Consider the following 14,433-nt stretch of genomic DNA (forward strand, 5'->3'; position numbering starts at 1 on the left):
GGGGGGGGGGGGGTAAATCGGCGGTGTAATTAGGCACCTTACACGGGCCCTTGAAATCCTTAGGTAACCGCACATTACGCAGAGCTGGGGTGAGACACGGTACTCCCCAAGAGCTGAAAGCCAATCCTCGTTCAACTTATGTTGTCGGTTGAACTGGAGCGGGTTGATGATTCACATACTGTGCTGCCAACTGCGCTGCTAACTCTGCCTCCCGTCATGCTCTGCCATTATTTACCACATCCTGAGCATTCATACCACCGCGCGCCGGATTAGGCCCTCGAGGGGCATCACGGTGCCGCGCACTGCTTGACACAGCCGGTTCATCAATGTGTCTGTTGTAACTCTTGCTCGGACGAGGGGTTGAATGTATTTTGTCTCGGCTATATGAATAGGCCTACTACTGCACCATAGCGGTTTGAAGAAGATCCCTGGCCCGTCGTGTTTCAACCGCCGCCAGTGATTCGCCCTCCATGGGAATAGCTGCCAAACAAGATGCCGCAACAATCATGTTATCCAAAGGGCTAGAGAAGTGACCCGGCGGCGTCGTTATGTATTGCAGCGGGTTATCTGTTTGTCGAGGTGGGTCCATCACCCGTGGCTGACACGGCGCTCCTATCCCAGGTGCCTCGGTCCGGTTCACTGCTGCCGGATCACTTGGCGTAGCTCCTAGCGTATTGAAGAGATTCATTCCTTCATAAACCGGCGGCAGAAGAGACCGGTGCCTCCTCCTCAGTACTTTGTTTGACGCGTTCTGATCCAGCATGAGCCGGTAATTCTGCGCCTGGATCTGCTATGACTGGGCATCTAAAGCGGCCCGTTCTTCAGCCATCCTTGCTTCCTCAGCCGCCAAGTCCTCCTTGGCCTGAGTTATCTGATCCCGCAGCTTTGTAACCTCTGCGTTATGCTGATCCTAAGTCTCCGGGGTAGCTATCGTGGTAAACAATGTCGTCCAGGCGTCCAATAAACCGGACAGAACTTGAGCCGGCCGGCGCGCAGGGCCTCCTGCCCCGGCTGCCAATCCGGTAATCATTGCTGCTGCAGTTGAAGATTGCAACGTGGGCTGCGTACCAGCCATGAAGATTGCAAACCGGTTCGGTGGTTCAAAGGGGTTCGGAATACTGTTGCCATCGGAACAGCCCCCGATCCGGCCGTCTTGCAATTGGTACAATACTTGGTTTCGCTAGTGGATGACTCGTCATTTGAGTAGCTGATTGTCTCACCGTCGGACACAGGTTCAGATTCTGCACCATGGATGAATCCTATGAACGCACGCTTCATGGAAGGCTGAACCCGGGCAGGACTCGCACGCTGAGCCATCTCGACAAGGTCGATGGAGATGTCCGGCTTAGGGCCTGGTTCGCCGATCTTGCCGATGAAAACGTGAATTCCGCCAAAGGGGACCCGGTACCCGTACTCAATTGAGCTGGCCTCGTGGCCCCAGCCTGCGTTGTTGATGTAGAGCATGCCGCGACGACTCTTGGTCATCCGGCCAACCGTGTATCCCTTGAGTCCTTCAGAGTTGCCCTTCAAGAACTCGAAACCATCATGCGATTGCCCCACGGTGGGTGCCAACTGTCGTCGAATTAACACGTCAGATGTCCTAGTGAAAGGACTTACTCGTGGAGCCATCGCAACGAGATTAGCTTAAAGGGGTTAAACCGGACAAAGGACACGGGGAGTTTATACTGGTCCAACCCCTTGTGGTGAAGGTAAAAGCCTACGATCCTGTTGTGGTGGAATTGATGGGGTCTCGATGAGCAGGGAGTGAATCCGCTTTACCTATCTCTCGAGTTGTTGTTTCTTGTCCCTGAACTGCTGCCGGGTCGTCCCTTTATATACACAGGTTGACGCCTGGCGGTTTACAGAATACCGAGGCCGGCTCATACACGTGTACGGCTCGATTTATATCTTTCCCTAACTTACAACACAAGTTACACATCTCGTGACAGTTTATGACTATGGGCCCTAATCCGCCCTTGGGCCCTTGATGAGGACATCAATACAATTGTTACACCCACAGCCCCTGCTGCTATACATACTGGACCAATTACTAGAGCTCGTGCACGCCAACTAAATTACCAGGTACTTTTGTTTCTTGGTAATGATTCTAATGTTCATGAGAATATGATGCTGCCTAAATTGGATACATTTGTTTTGCTTACAAATGAAGGGCCTAGCTTGGAGAAGGATGAACATTGGAGCAAGAACAAGCATGGAGATGATGGCATGCCAAGGGAAACAAGAACGGAGTTACAAGTGATGATTTCAGGACTCTGAAGCCACCATAATGGGTGCATGAAGCCTTGGACGAAATATACAAGATGCCACTTCATAAATTTCGTCCCGAGGCTATTTTAGGTGCTGCGTCACCTTATTATTGGGCCAGGCCCATGTAATTTCGAAATACATAAGTATAGGCTATTTTTAGAGTCCGTATGTGTGGGGAAACAAGAGATAGGGTTGATTTCGGACCCCTCCACCAAGGGCCACGAAATTCCCCCCTCTTCCTCCATATATACAGCCCTTAGGGCATCGTTTAGACTTTGGGTTTTGTTTAGATTAAAAGTTCGCCATAGCTGCAACTTCGCGTACTTCGTTTGTGTTCAACGACCAGACAAAGGCGTCACAGAACCCCACCTTGATCAATAAAGCTTTCATCTTATATTCGCAATATCCAGATTGCAATCTTAGTTTCTTGCTTGTTCTTCGTTTGCTCGCAGGAAACAGACCCTCGTGGTCAGGTTGATCGTGCCTCGGCGTGGTCAATAACCTCTCGGAGTTGGTTTAGCGATTGCTAAGGCGCGACGTCCTCGCACGTTCGTAGTCGGATCGTCAAAGTCGACTTCCACCAAAGCGAAATCCACCATCTCATCGAAAGACGGGACACCTTTGCCTCTATCAGTATGGTTTCCTACCTCGTGCACCTATTGATTTGTTGCCTCTTCCATCTTCGGAGAAGGTTAATTTTGATGCTAAACAACGTGCTGAATTGATTTTAAAAATGCATGAGTTAACTAAGGAAAACATTGAGCGTATGAATGCTAAATATAAACTTGCTGGAGATAAGGGTAGAAAACATGTTGTGTTTGCACCTGGAGATCTTGTTTTGGTTACATTTGCGTAAGGATAGATTTCCTGATTTGCGCAAATCAAAGCTAATGCCACGTGCTGATGGTCCCTTTAAGGTGTTAGAGAAAATAAATGATAATGCATATAAACTTGAGCTGCCTGCAGATTTTGGGGTTAGTCCCACTTTTAACATTGCAGATTTGAAGCCTTATTTGGGTGAGGAAGATGAACTTCCGTCGAGGACGACTTCATTTCAAGAAGGGGAGGATGATGAGGACATCAATACAATTGTTACACCCACAGCCCCTGCTGCTATACATACTGGACCAATTACTAGAGCTCGTGCACGCCAACTAAATTACCAGGTACTTTCGTTTCTTGGTAATGGTTCTAATGTTCATGAGAATATGATGCTGCCTAAATTGGATACATTTGTTTTGCTTACAAATGAAGGGCCTAGCTTGAAGAAGGATGAACATTGGAGCAAGAACAAGCATGGAGATGATGGCATGCGCAAGGGGAACAAGAACGGAGTTACAAGTGATGATTTCAGGACTTTGAAGCCACCATAATGGGTGCATGAAGCCTTGGACGAAATATACAAGATGCCACTTCATAAATTTCGTCCCGAGGCTATTTTAGGTGCTGCGTCACCTTATTATTGGGCCAGGCCCATGTAATTTCGAAATACATAAGTATAGGCTATTTTTAGAGTCCGTATGTGTGGGGAAACAAGAGATAGGGTTGATTTCGGACCCCTCCACCAAGGGCCACGAAATTCCCCCCTCTTCCTCCATATATACAGCCCTTAGGGCATCGTTTAGACTTTGGGTTTTGTTTAGATTAAAAGTTCGCCATAGCTGCACCTTCGCGTACTTCGTTTGTGTTCAACGACCAGACAAAGGCGTCACAGAACCCCACCTTGATCAATAAAGCTTTCATCTTATATTCGCAATATCCAGATTGCAATCTCAGTTTCTTGCTTGTTCTTCGTTTGCTCGCAGGAAACAGACCCTCGTGGTCAGGTTGATCGTGCTCCGGCGTGGTCAATAACCTCTCGGAGTTGGTTTAGCGATTGCTAAGGCGCGACGTCCTCGCACGTTCGTAGTCGGATCGTCAAAGTCGACTTCCACCAAAGCGAAATCCATCATCTCATCGAAAGACGGGACACCTCCGCCTCTATCAAGTGGTATCAGATTTCCAGGTTGCTCGGTGAGATTTTACAGTTTTTCGTAGTTTAGATCGAGTCTGTTCTTCATACCTACAGTCCACGAAAAAGCCACACAAAAAAAATTAGGGTTAGTTCATCATATCCGAACCAATCTGAGCCTTTGCATAATCTTTTTAGGGTCTTGCTTTGTTGAATTTGCGGTTGCATCGTCGGTCTAGTTGCTGGTCTTAGAGTCTAGTCTTTTAGAGTTTCGAGTTCTGGTCATAAGTTGTCACCCCGCCGCCGCACCATCATCATCGCCCCTGCCATCTACCACCACCGCTCCGAATTCGTATCCATATACCACCACCAATCCGTGCCCATATACCATGATGAGGACATCAATACAATTGTTACACCCACAGCCCCTGCTGCTATACATACTGGACCAATTACTAGAGCTCGTGCACGCCAACTAAATTACCAGGTACTTTCGTTTCTTGGTAATGATTCTAATGTTCATGAGAATATGATGCTGCCTAAATTGGATACATTTGTTTTGCTTACAAATGAAGGGCCTAGCTTGGAGAAGGATGAACATTGGAGCAAGAACAAGCATGGAGATGATGGCATGCGCAAGGGGAACAAGAACGGAGTTACAAGTGATGATTTCAGGACTTTGAAGCCACCATAATGGGTGCATGAAGCCTTGGACGAAATATACAAGATGCCACTTCCTAAATTTCGTCCCGAAGCTATTTTAGGTGCTGCGTCACCTTATTATTGGGCCAGGCCCATGTAATTTCGAAATACATAAGTATAGGCTATTTTTAGAGTCCGTATGTGTGGGGAAACAAGAGATAGGGTTGATTTCGGACCCCTCCACCAAGGGCCACGAAATTCCCCCCTCTTCCTCCATATATACAGCCCTTAGGGCATCGTTTAGACTTTGGTTTTTGTTTAGATTAAAAGTTCGCCATAGCTGCAACTTCGCGTACTTCGTTTGTGTTCAACGACCAGACAAAGGCGTCACAGAACCCCACCTTGATCAATAAAGCTTTCATCTTATATTCGCAATATCCAGATTGCAATCTCAGTTTCTTGCTTGTTCTTCGTTTGCTCGCAGGAAACAGACCCTCGTGGTCAGGTTGATCGTGCTCCGGCGTGGTCAATAACCTCTCGGAGTTGGTTTAGCGATTGCTAAGGCGCGACGTCCACGCACGTTCGTAGTCGGATCGTCAAAGTCGACTGCCACCAAAGCGATATCCATCATCTCATCGAAAGACGGGACACCTTTGCCTCTATCAAGTGGTATCAGATTTCCAGGTTGCTCGGTGAGATTTTACAGTTTTTCGTAGTTTAGATCAAGTCTGTTCTTCATACCTACAGTCCACGAAAAAGCCAAAAAAAAAATTAGGGTTAGTTCATCATATCCGAACCAATCTGAGCCTTTGCATAATCTTTTTAGGGTTTTGCTTTGTTGAATTTGCGGTTGCATCGTCGTGTCTAGTTGCTGGTCTTAGAGTCTAGTCTTTTAGAGTTTCGAGTTCTGGTCATAAGTTGTCACGCCGCCGCCGCACCATCATCATCGCCCCTGCCATCTACCACCACCGCTTATCCGCCACTGCTCCGAATCTGTATCCATATACCACCACCAATCCGTGTCCATATACCACCACCGATCCATATCCATATACTACCACCGCTACCACCACCGCTGCCATATACCACCACCATATATCCACCACCAATCCGATTTCCTTGCATATTAGGTTTGTTTTCGAGATCCATCTAGATTCCGATTCGTGTTTCCTTGCCGGAGTAGGTTTCGGAAAAAAAAAGAGTCGGGTAGCCATGCTCCGTTTAGGCCCAAAATTTTTCGAAAACGCATTTTTCGAAAAAATTTCTGGCTATCCTATTTTTAGGTGTTTCTGAGTGTTTTGAGACAGGTGCCATTATAGGAAGTTTTTTTGACCCGTTTCCAGTTTTTGGGTCTGGGCAGTCGAAAAAAAAATTCAAAAAAATAAATTTTGTGCCCATCCTGTCAGTTTGACCTAGGAAGAGTTTTGAGACACTCGCCATTATAGTGCTTTTTTCGCAAAAAAAAAGCAGCGCAAAAAAAAAGAGTGCAAAAAAAAAAGAGAGCGAAAAGAAAATTTTCAGAGTGTGCTTTTCCCTTGTTTACGTGGCGCGCCGTGATTTTGTTGGTGTCCTAGGCTCGCGTCTCTAGCACAGTCTAGCCTAGGACCAACACAGTACCGTCGTTGAGCGTTTATTCAACTTTGCATCTCTGAATTGATTATTGCTGACCCTTTTTGCTAGCATACTATAAGCCTTCCCAGCTCCACATACATCTACGTCGTGTGTTTGACTCTCCCTGGTAATCGCTCTATCCAAGCTTTGAGAGTTTTTGACTACAACAGTTGCCGATCACCGCCTGCTGCTGGGTAAGAACTGGTAAGAATTTGAGATTTGCTTGACGGATTTGTGATACACCACCACCACTTCTTAGTAGTCTGTAGGATCATATTCTTGTGTGTTTCTATTGCTGCTAACCATGCCAGGATCACAAGCCGACGAGATTGACTGGGAGAACTTATCGAACAAGGAGCTCCATGATAAGTTTCAGCAAATGATGACTGAACAGGTACAAGATGTGCTAAACAATTTTGAAGAGGCCATGGAGAAGATCACTGGCCTTGAGAAGACGTTCGAAACAAAGCTCGATAACATATTTAATGAACTGCTTGCGCGTCTTCCACCACCGGCTGCACCTGTCGCACCTCTGCAACAACAACAACTACGCCCCCTTCCGAATCAGTATGGATGAGCACAGCGTGTTCCTATTGAGCCAGGACAAAATTCTGGTGCCGCTGCTACTGCTGTTGGTGCTTCTTTGGCTCCTGCTACTGCTGCTGCTGGTACCCAGGAGGATGATGATTATGTGGGAGATTATGGGGATGAGGTTGATCAAAATCCGAACTACGTGCTGCCACCAGCACCACCACCACCAGGTCGACCTCAGGTATATATTCGTAATGGTAGGCCTGCACCACCACCTCAGGTACGAGATGATGTCCATATTCCTAAACTGAAATTGAATATTCCACCATTTGAGGGTAGATATGTTCCTGATATATATCTTACTTGGGAGTTAGAAACTGAACAACGATTTACATGTTTACAATATCCTGAGGAGAGACGAGTTGCTGCTGCTGTTTGTGCTTTCACTAGTTTTGCATGTGTATGGTGGTCTGAACATTGTAGATTATATCCTATTCCAACTACTTGGGCTGCTTTGAAAACTGCTATGCGTACGCGTTGGGTTCCACCATATTATCAACGTGAATTGCTTCAAAAATTGCAGCGTTTAAGACAAGGGAAAAATTCTGTAGAAGAATATTATCAGGAATTACAAACTGGCATGATTAGATGTGGTATTGTTGAGGAGAATGAAGCTATGCTTGCACGTTTTCTCGGTGGATTAAATAGAGAGATTCAGACCATTCTAGACTATAAGGAGTATACTAATATCACTCGTTTATTCCATCTTGCTTGTAAAGCTGAACGTGAAGTGCAGGATCGACAAGCATTGGCGCGAACTAACTTTTCTGCAGGCCGACCTTCATCATGGACACCGCGTGCATCTTCTACTTCAACTGCACCAGCACCTCAATTAGGTGCCTCCTCCAGTCGTGATACAAGAAAACAGGCACAACCACCATTATCTGCCATGAGCGCACCTGCTGGGCCTGCACGGAGTTCTTCTTCTTCCATGGCATAAACAGGGCACACAAGTGATATTATTTGTCGTCGTTGTAAGGGAGGAGGTCATTATGCGAGAGAATGCAAATCTCCGCGTGTGATGATTGCTACCGCGGATGGTGGATATGAGTCCGCTAGTGACTATGATGAGGAGACTTTGGCTCTTATTACACGTGAAGAACATGGTGGAGATGATTCTGATCATGAGATGCAATACATGGCTCCTGAAGACGCTGACAGGTATGAATGTTTAGTTGCTCAACGTGTTTTGAGTGTGCAGGTCACACAAGCTGAGCAAAATCAGAGGCACAATTTGTTCCATACCAAGGGAGTTGTGAAGGAACGTTCTGTGTGCGTCATCATAGACGGAGGTAGTTGCAACAACTTGGCTAGCATGGAGATGGTGGAGAAGCTTTCTCTCACCACAAGACCACATCCACATCCTTACTACATCCAATGGTTCAACAACAGCGGCAAGGTTAAGGTAACACGTACTGTTCGTGTGCATTTTAGTATCTCTACATATGCTGATTATGTTGATTGTGATGTGGTACCTATGCAAGCATGTTCCTTATTACTTGGTAGACCATGGCAATTTGATAAAAATTCTGTACACCATGGTAGAAACAATCACTATACTCTTGTTCATAAGGATAAAAATATTACTTTGCTTCCTATGACTCCTGATTCCATTTTGAAAGATGATATTAATAGAGCTAATAAAGCACAACAGGAGAAGAATAAGAGTGAAAATCAGATTGTGGCAAAAGAAGTTGAGCAACAAATGAAGCCTAATAATAAACCATCTAGCGTTGCTTCTGAAATTAAATTGAAAAGTGCATGTTTATTTGCCACCAAATCTGATATTGATGAGCTAGATTTCAGCAAATCTGTTTGCTATGCTTTTGTGTGCAAAGAGGCATTATTTTCATTCGAGGACGTGCCTTCCTCTTTGCCTCCTGCTGTCACTAACATTTTGCAGGAGTTCGCTGACGTCTTTCCACAAGACGTGCCACCGGGATTACCGCCTATTCGAGGGATTGAGCATCAGATTGACTTAATTCCCGGTGCTTCACTGCCAAACCGTGCACCATACCGTACCAATCCAGAGGAGACGAAGGAGATTATGCGTCAAGTACAAGAGCTTCTCGACAAAGGTTATATACGCGAATCCCTTAGTCCTTGTGCTGTTCCTATTATTCTAGTGCCGAAAAAGGATGGTACATCACGTATGTGTGTTGATTGTAGAGGCATTAATAATATTACTATTCGTTATCGTCATCCTATTCCTAGGCTAGATGATATGCTTGATGAATTGAGTGGCTCTACAATATTCTCCAAAGTTGATTTGCGTAGTGGCTACCATCAAATTCGTATGAAATTGGGAGATGAATGGAAAACAGCATTTAAAATTAAGTTTGGATTATATGAGTGGTTAGTCATGCCTTTTGGGTTAACTAATGCACCTAGTACTTTCATGAGATTAATGAACGAAGTTTTACGTGCTTTCATTGGACGATTTGTGGTAGTTTACTATGATGACATATTGATTTATAGCAGATCTTTGGAAGAATATTTGGAACATTTATGTGCTATTTTTATTGCTCTACGTGATGCACGTTTGTTTGGTAACCTTGGGAAGTGCACCTTTTGCACCGACCGAGTATCTTTTCTTGGCTATGTTGTTACTCCACAGGGAATTGAAGTTGATAAAGCCAAGATTGAAGCTATTGAGAGTTGGCCGCAGCCCAAAACGGTCACACAAGTGAGGAGTTTTCTTGGCCTCGCTGGATTCTATAGGCGTTTTGTGAGAGATTTCAGCAGCATTGCTGCACCTCTCAATGAGCTTACAAAGAAAGATGTGCCTTTTCTTTGGGGTACCGCAGAGGAAGAAGCCTTCACGGTATTGAAAGATAAGTTGACACATGCTCCTTTACTCCAACTTCCTGATTTTAATAAGACTTTTGAGCTTGAATGTGATGCTAGTGGAATTGGATTAGGAGGTGTGTTATTACAAGATGGCAAACCTGTTGCATACTTTTCTGAAAAATTGAGTGGGCCTAGTCTGAATTATTCTACTTATGATAAAGAATTATATGCTCTTGTTCGGACTTTAGAAACATGGCAACATTATTTATGGCCCAAAGAATTTTTTATACATTCTGATCATGAATCTTTGAAACATATTAAAAGTCAAGCTAAACTGAATCGTAGACATGCTAAATGGGTTGAATTCATTGAGACTTTCCCTTATGTCATTAAACACAAGAAGGGAAAAGAAAATGTTATTGCTGATGCATTGTCTCGTCGCTATACTATGCTTTCACAACTTGACTTCAAAATATTTGGTTTGGAGACCATCAAAGATCAATATGTGCATGATGCTGATTTTAAAGATGTAATGCAGAATTGTAAAGAAGGAAGAATGTGGAACAAGTTTGTTGTTAACGATGGATTTGTGTTTCGTGCTAACAAGCTATGCATTCCAGCTAGCTCCGTTCTTCTTTTGTTGTTGCAGGAGGCGCATGGAGGAGGATTAATGGGACACTTTGGTGTGAAGAAGATGGAGGACGTACTTGCTACACATTTCTTTTGGCCAAAGATGAGACGGGATGTTGAGCGTTTTATTGCTCGCTGCACTACATGTCAAAAAGCTAAGTCACGACTCAATCCTCATGGTTTATATATGCCTTTGCCTGTACCTAGTGTTCCTTGGGAGGATATATCTATGGACTTTGTTTTAGGTTTACCTCGAACAAAGAAGGGGAGGGATAGCATATTTGTTGTCGTGGATAGATTCTCGAAAATGGCACACTTTATACCATGTCATAAAAGCGATGATGCTGTTAATGTTGCTGATTTGTTCTTTCGTGAAATTATTCGCTTGCATGGTGTGCCAAATACTATTGTTTCAGATCATGATACTAAATTTCTTAGCCACTTTTGGAGATGTTTATGGGCTAAGTTGGGGACTAAACTGCTTTTTAGTACTACTTGTCACCCCCAAACTGATGGACAAACTGAAGTAGTCAATAGAATGTTGTCTACTATGCTTAGGGCTGTTTTGAAGAATAATAAGAAGATGTGGGAGGAATGCTTGCCTCATATTGAATTTGCTTATAATCGTTCATTGCATTCTACTACTAAGATGTGCCCTTTTGAAGTTGTGTATGGTTTCCTACCTCGTGCACCTATTGATTTGTTGCCTCTTCCATCTTCGGAGAAGGTTAATTTTGATGCTAAACAACATGCTGAATTGATTTTAAAAATGCATGACTTAACTAAGGAAAACATTGAGCGCACGAATGCTAAATATAAACTTGCTGGAGATAAGGGTAGAAAACATGTTGTGTTTGCACCTGGAGATCTTGTTTGGTTACATTTGCGTAAGGATAGATTTCCTGATTTGCGCAAATCAAAGTTAATGCCACGTGCTGATGGTCCCTTTAAGGTGTTAGAGAAAATAAATGATAATGCATATAAACTTGAGCTGCCTGCAGATTTTAGGGTTAGTCCCACTTTTAACATTGCAGATTTGAAGCCTTATTTGGGTGAGGAAGATGAACTTCCGTCGAGGACGACTTCATTTCAAGAAGGGGAGGATGATGAGGACATCAATACAATTGTTACACCCACAGCCCCTGCTGCTATACATACTGGACCAATTACTAGAGCTCGTGCACGCCAAGTAAATTACCAGGTACTTTCGTTTCTTGGTAATGATTCTAATGTTCATGAGAATATGATGCTGCCTAAATTGGATACATTTGTTTTGCTTACAAATGAAGGGCCTAGCTTGGAGAAGGATGAACATTGGAGCAAGAACAAGCATGGAGATGATGGCATGCGCAAGGGAAACAAGAACGGAGTTACAAGTGATGATTTCAGGACTCTGAAGCCACCATAATGGGTGCATGAAGCCTTGGACGAAATATACAAGATGCCACTTCATAAATTTCGTCCCGAGGCTATTTTAGGTGCTGCATCACCTTATTATTGGGCCAGGCCCATGTAATTTCGAAATACATAAGTATAGGCTATTTTTAGAGTCCGTATGTGTGGGGAAACAAGAGATAGGGTTGATTTCGGACCCCTCCACCAAGGGCCACGAAATTCCCCCCTCTTCCTCCATATATACAGCCCTTAGGGCATCGTTTAGACTTTGGGTTTTGTTTAGATTAAAAGTTCGCCATAGCTGCAACTTCGCGTACTTCGTTTGTGTTCAACGACCAGACAAAGGCGTCACAGAACCCCACCTTGATCAATAAAGCTTTCATCTTATATTCGCAATATCCAGATTGCAATCTCAGTTTCTTGCTTGTTCTTCGTTTGCTCGCAGGAAACAGACCCTCGTGGTCAGGTTGATCGTGCTCCGGCGTGGTCAATAACCTCTCGGAGTTGGTTTAGCGATTGCTAAGGCGTGACGTCCACGCACGTTTGTAGTCGGATCGTCAAAGTCGACTGCCACCAAAGCGATATCCATCATCTCATCGAAAGACGGGACACCTTTGCCTCTATCAGCCCTAGGCCTCTAAGCTTCAATAGTATAGCGCCATATTCCTTGTCTTCATGGGCTTCAATACGGATGAGCATAACCCGGCCCCTCCTGGGCGATTTATACTCAGTAGTTATATCCCCAACATAATGGGACAAAAATCATCTTGTGGGGAAGCAAAAACAAGAAAATCAGTTGGGTATTAAATTTTCCCATAGAAGACTTCAACATCTCTAACAATCCCAATCGGTGATATAGTATCTCTATTGGCAAGCTTAATAGGAAATAAATATCTTCTATCTCAGCAGGTGCAATATCATTCATAATTTCTTTATATAAGGAGAAATGAATTGCACTCACACTAGCACACACATCAAATAAGCCATGATAACAATGATCTCCAATTTTAACAGAAACAACAGGCATGCCAACAACAGGTCTATGTTTATCTTTAGTATCGGGTAGGGATGGAATTCGAGCCGAGTCGAGCCAGCTCGGCTCGACTCGCTAGAGCTCATTTCGTTAACGAGCTAGCTCGACTCGACTCGTTATTATAACGAGCTCAAATCCAAGATTGGCTCGACTCCTATAACTCGCGAGCTGGCTGGTTTAGCTTGTTAAGCTCATTAAAGATATGAACATAAAACCCTCAAATATTATAAAAATGATTATGTATATATTAAACATATATATCACTAAAAATAGTAATTTCCTTGTAACGCATGAGTCTCCTAGGTGGTTGGGCCTTCAACAGCTAGGCCTTGTGTTGTGCGCCTGGGACATAGGGTGCTGAGTGGCTGATCTTTTTTTGTATTAAGAGTGGCTGATCTTTTGTACCGAGCCTAACGAGTTACATGACTATTCATGAGATTGGCTCGTTTAACTTGGTCTATAAACGAACTTAAACTAAAGCTCAGCTCGGCTCATTATTCTTCGAGTTCTAGTCGATTCGAGCTGAGTCACGAGCTACTCATTTAGCTCACGAGCTTCGAGTTTTTTTTCCAGCCCTAGTATCGGGTTTAGCAATCCTAGCAGCTTCATCATAGAAATAAATAACATGCCCATCAATATTATCGACCAAGAGATCCTTAACCATCGCAATAATAGGTTCAACTTTAATTTGTTCAGGGGGTGTAGGTGTTCTATTATAACTCTTACAAAGCACAGTTGAAGCTTTAGCATGATCCTTTATTCTAACAGGAAAAGGTGGTTTCTCAATATAAGCAGTAGGAACAATAGGATCAACATTATAAGTAATAGTTTCTTCTTCAACAATAATAGGTTCTACTACTTTCATTTGAATGGGAAGATGATATTTAAACCACTTCTCATTTGGGAGATCAACATGAGTTGCAAATGATTCATAGAAAGAAGCTACTATCTCAGAGTCAGATCCATATTTATGCTAAAATCACGAAAAGCACCAGTATCCATAAAAGATTTAACACAATCAAACTTAAGGTTTATACATGAATATAACATTGACTTAAGCCTCCCCTGATGAGGACATGACTACCTTGGATATGACCAAAAATATTGCATATATGCATATTTGTCAGGTGATTTCTAGTGCAAACTATTCAATAATCTATTTATGTTATCCAGAACAAAAATACTTCACACACTTTTGTGTTTTGTCTAATTGCAGGTGTATGGGACATTTGTACAATCCACATATGAAGATAAGGAAGAAAGAGATGTTTATTTGCTGTCCAAAAAGTTCTCTCACGTCACTTTTGGCCCAAGAGAAGATAGAGTCCAAGTCTCTCACGTTCTGGATTCAGATTCGGACTGCACAGACACACCTTACTCAAAACGCACACAAGTTTTTCATACGGACTCCGAATTGGGTGATTCCTTTTTTGTTGGAAACTAGATTTCGTGCACTTTCCAACCAATTGGAATCACCTTCAAATTCGTCCGGAGCGTTGAGTTCTGGACGAAACAATCTGAT

The sequence above is a fragment of the Triticum dicoccoides genome, chromosome 7B (assembly GCF_002162155.2).
Source record: "Triticum dicoccoides isolate Atlit2015 ecotype Zavitan chromosome 7B, WEW_v2.0, whole genome shotgun sequence".
NCBI classification, from domain to species: Eukaryota; Viridiplantae; Streptophyta; class Magnoliopsida; order Poales; family Poaceae; genus Triticum; species Triticum dicoccoides.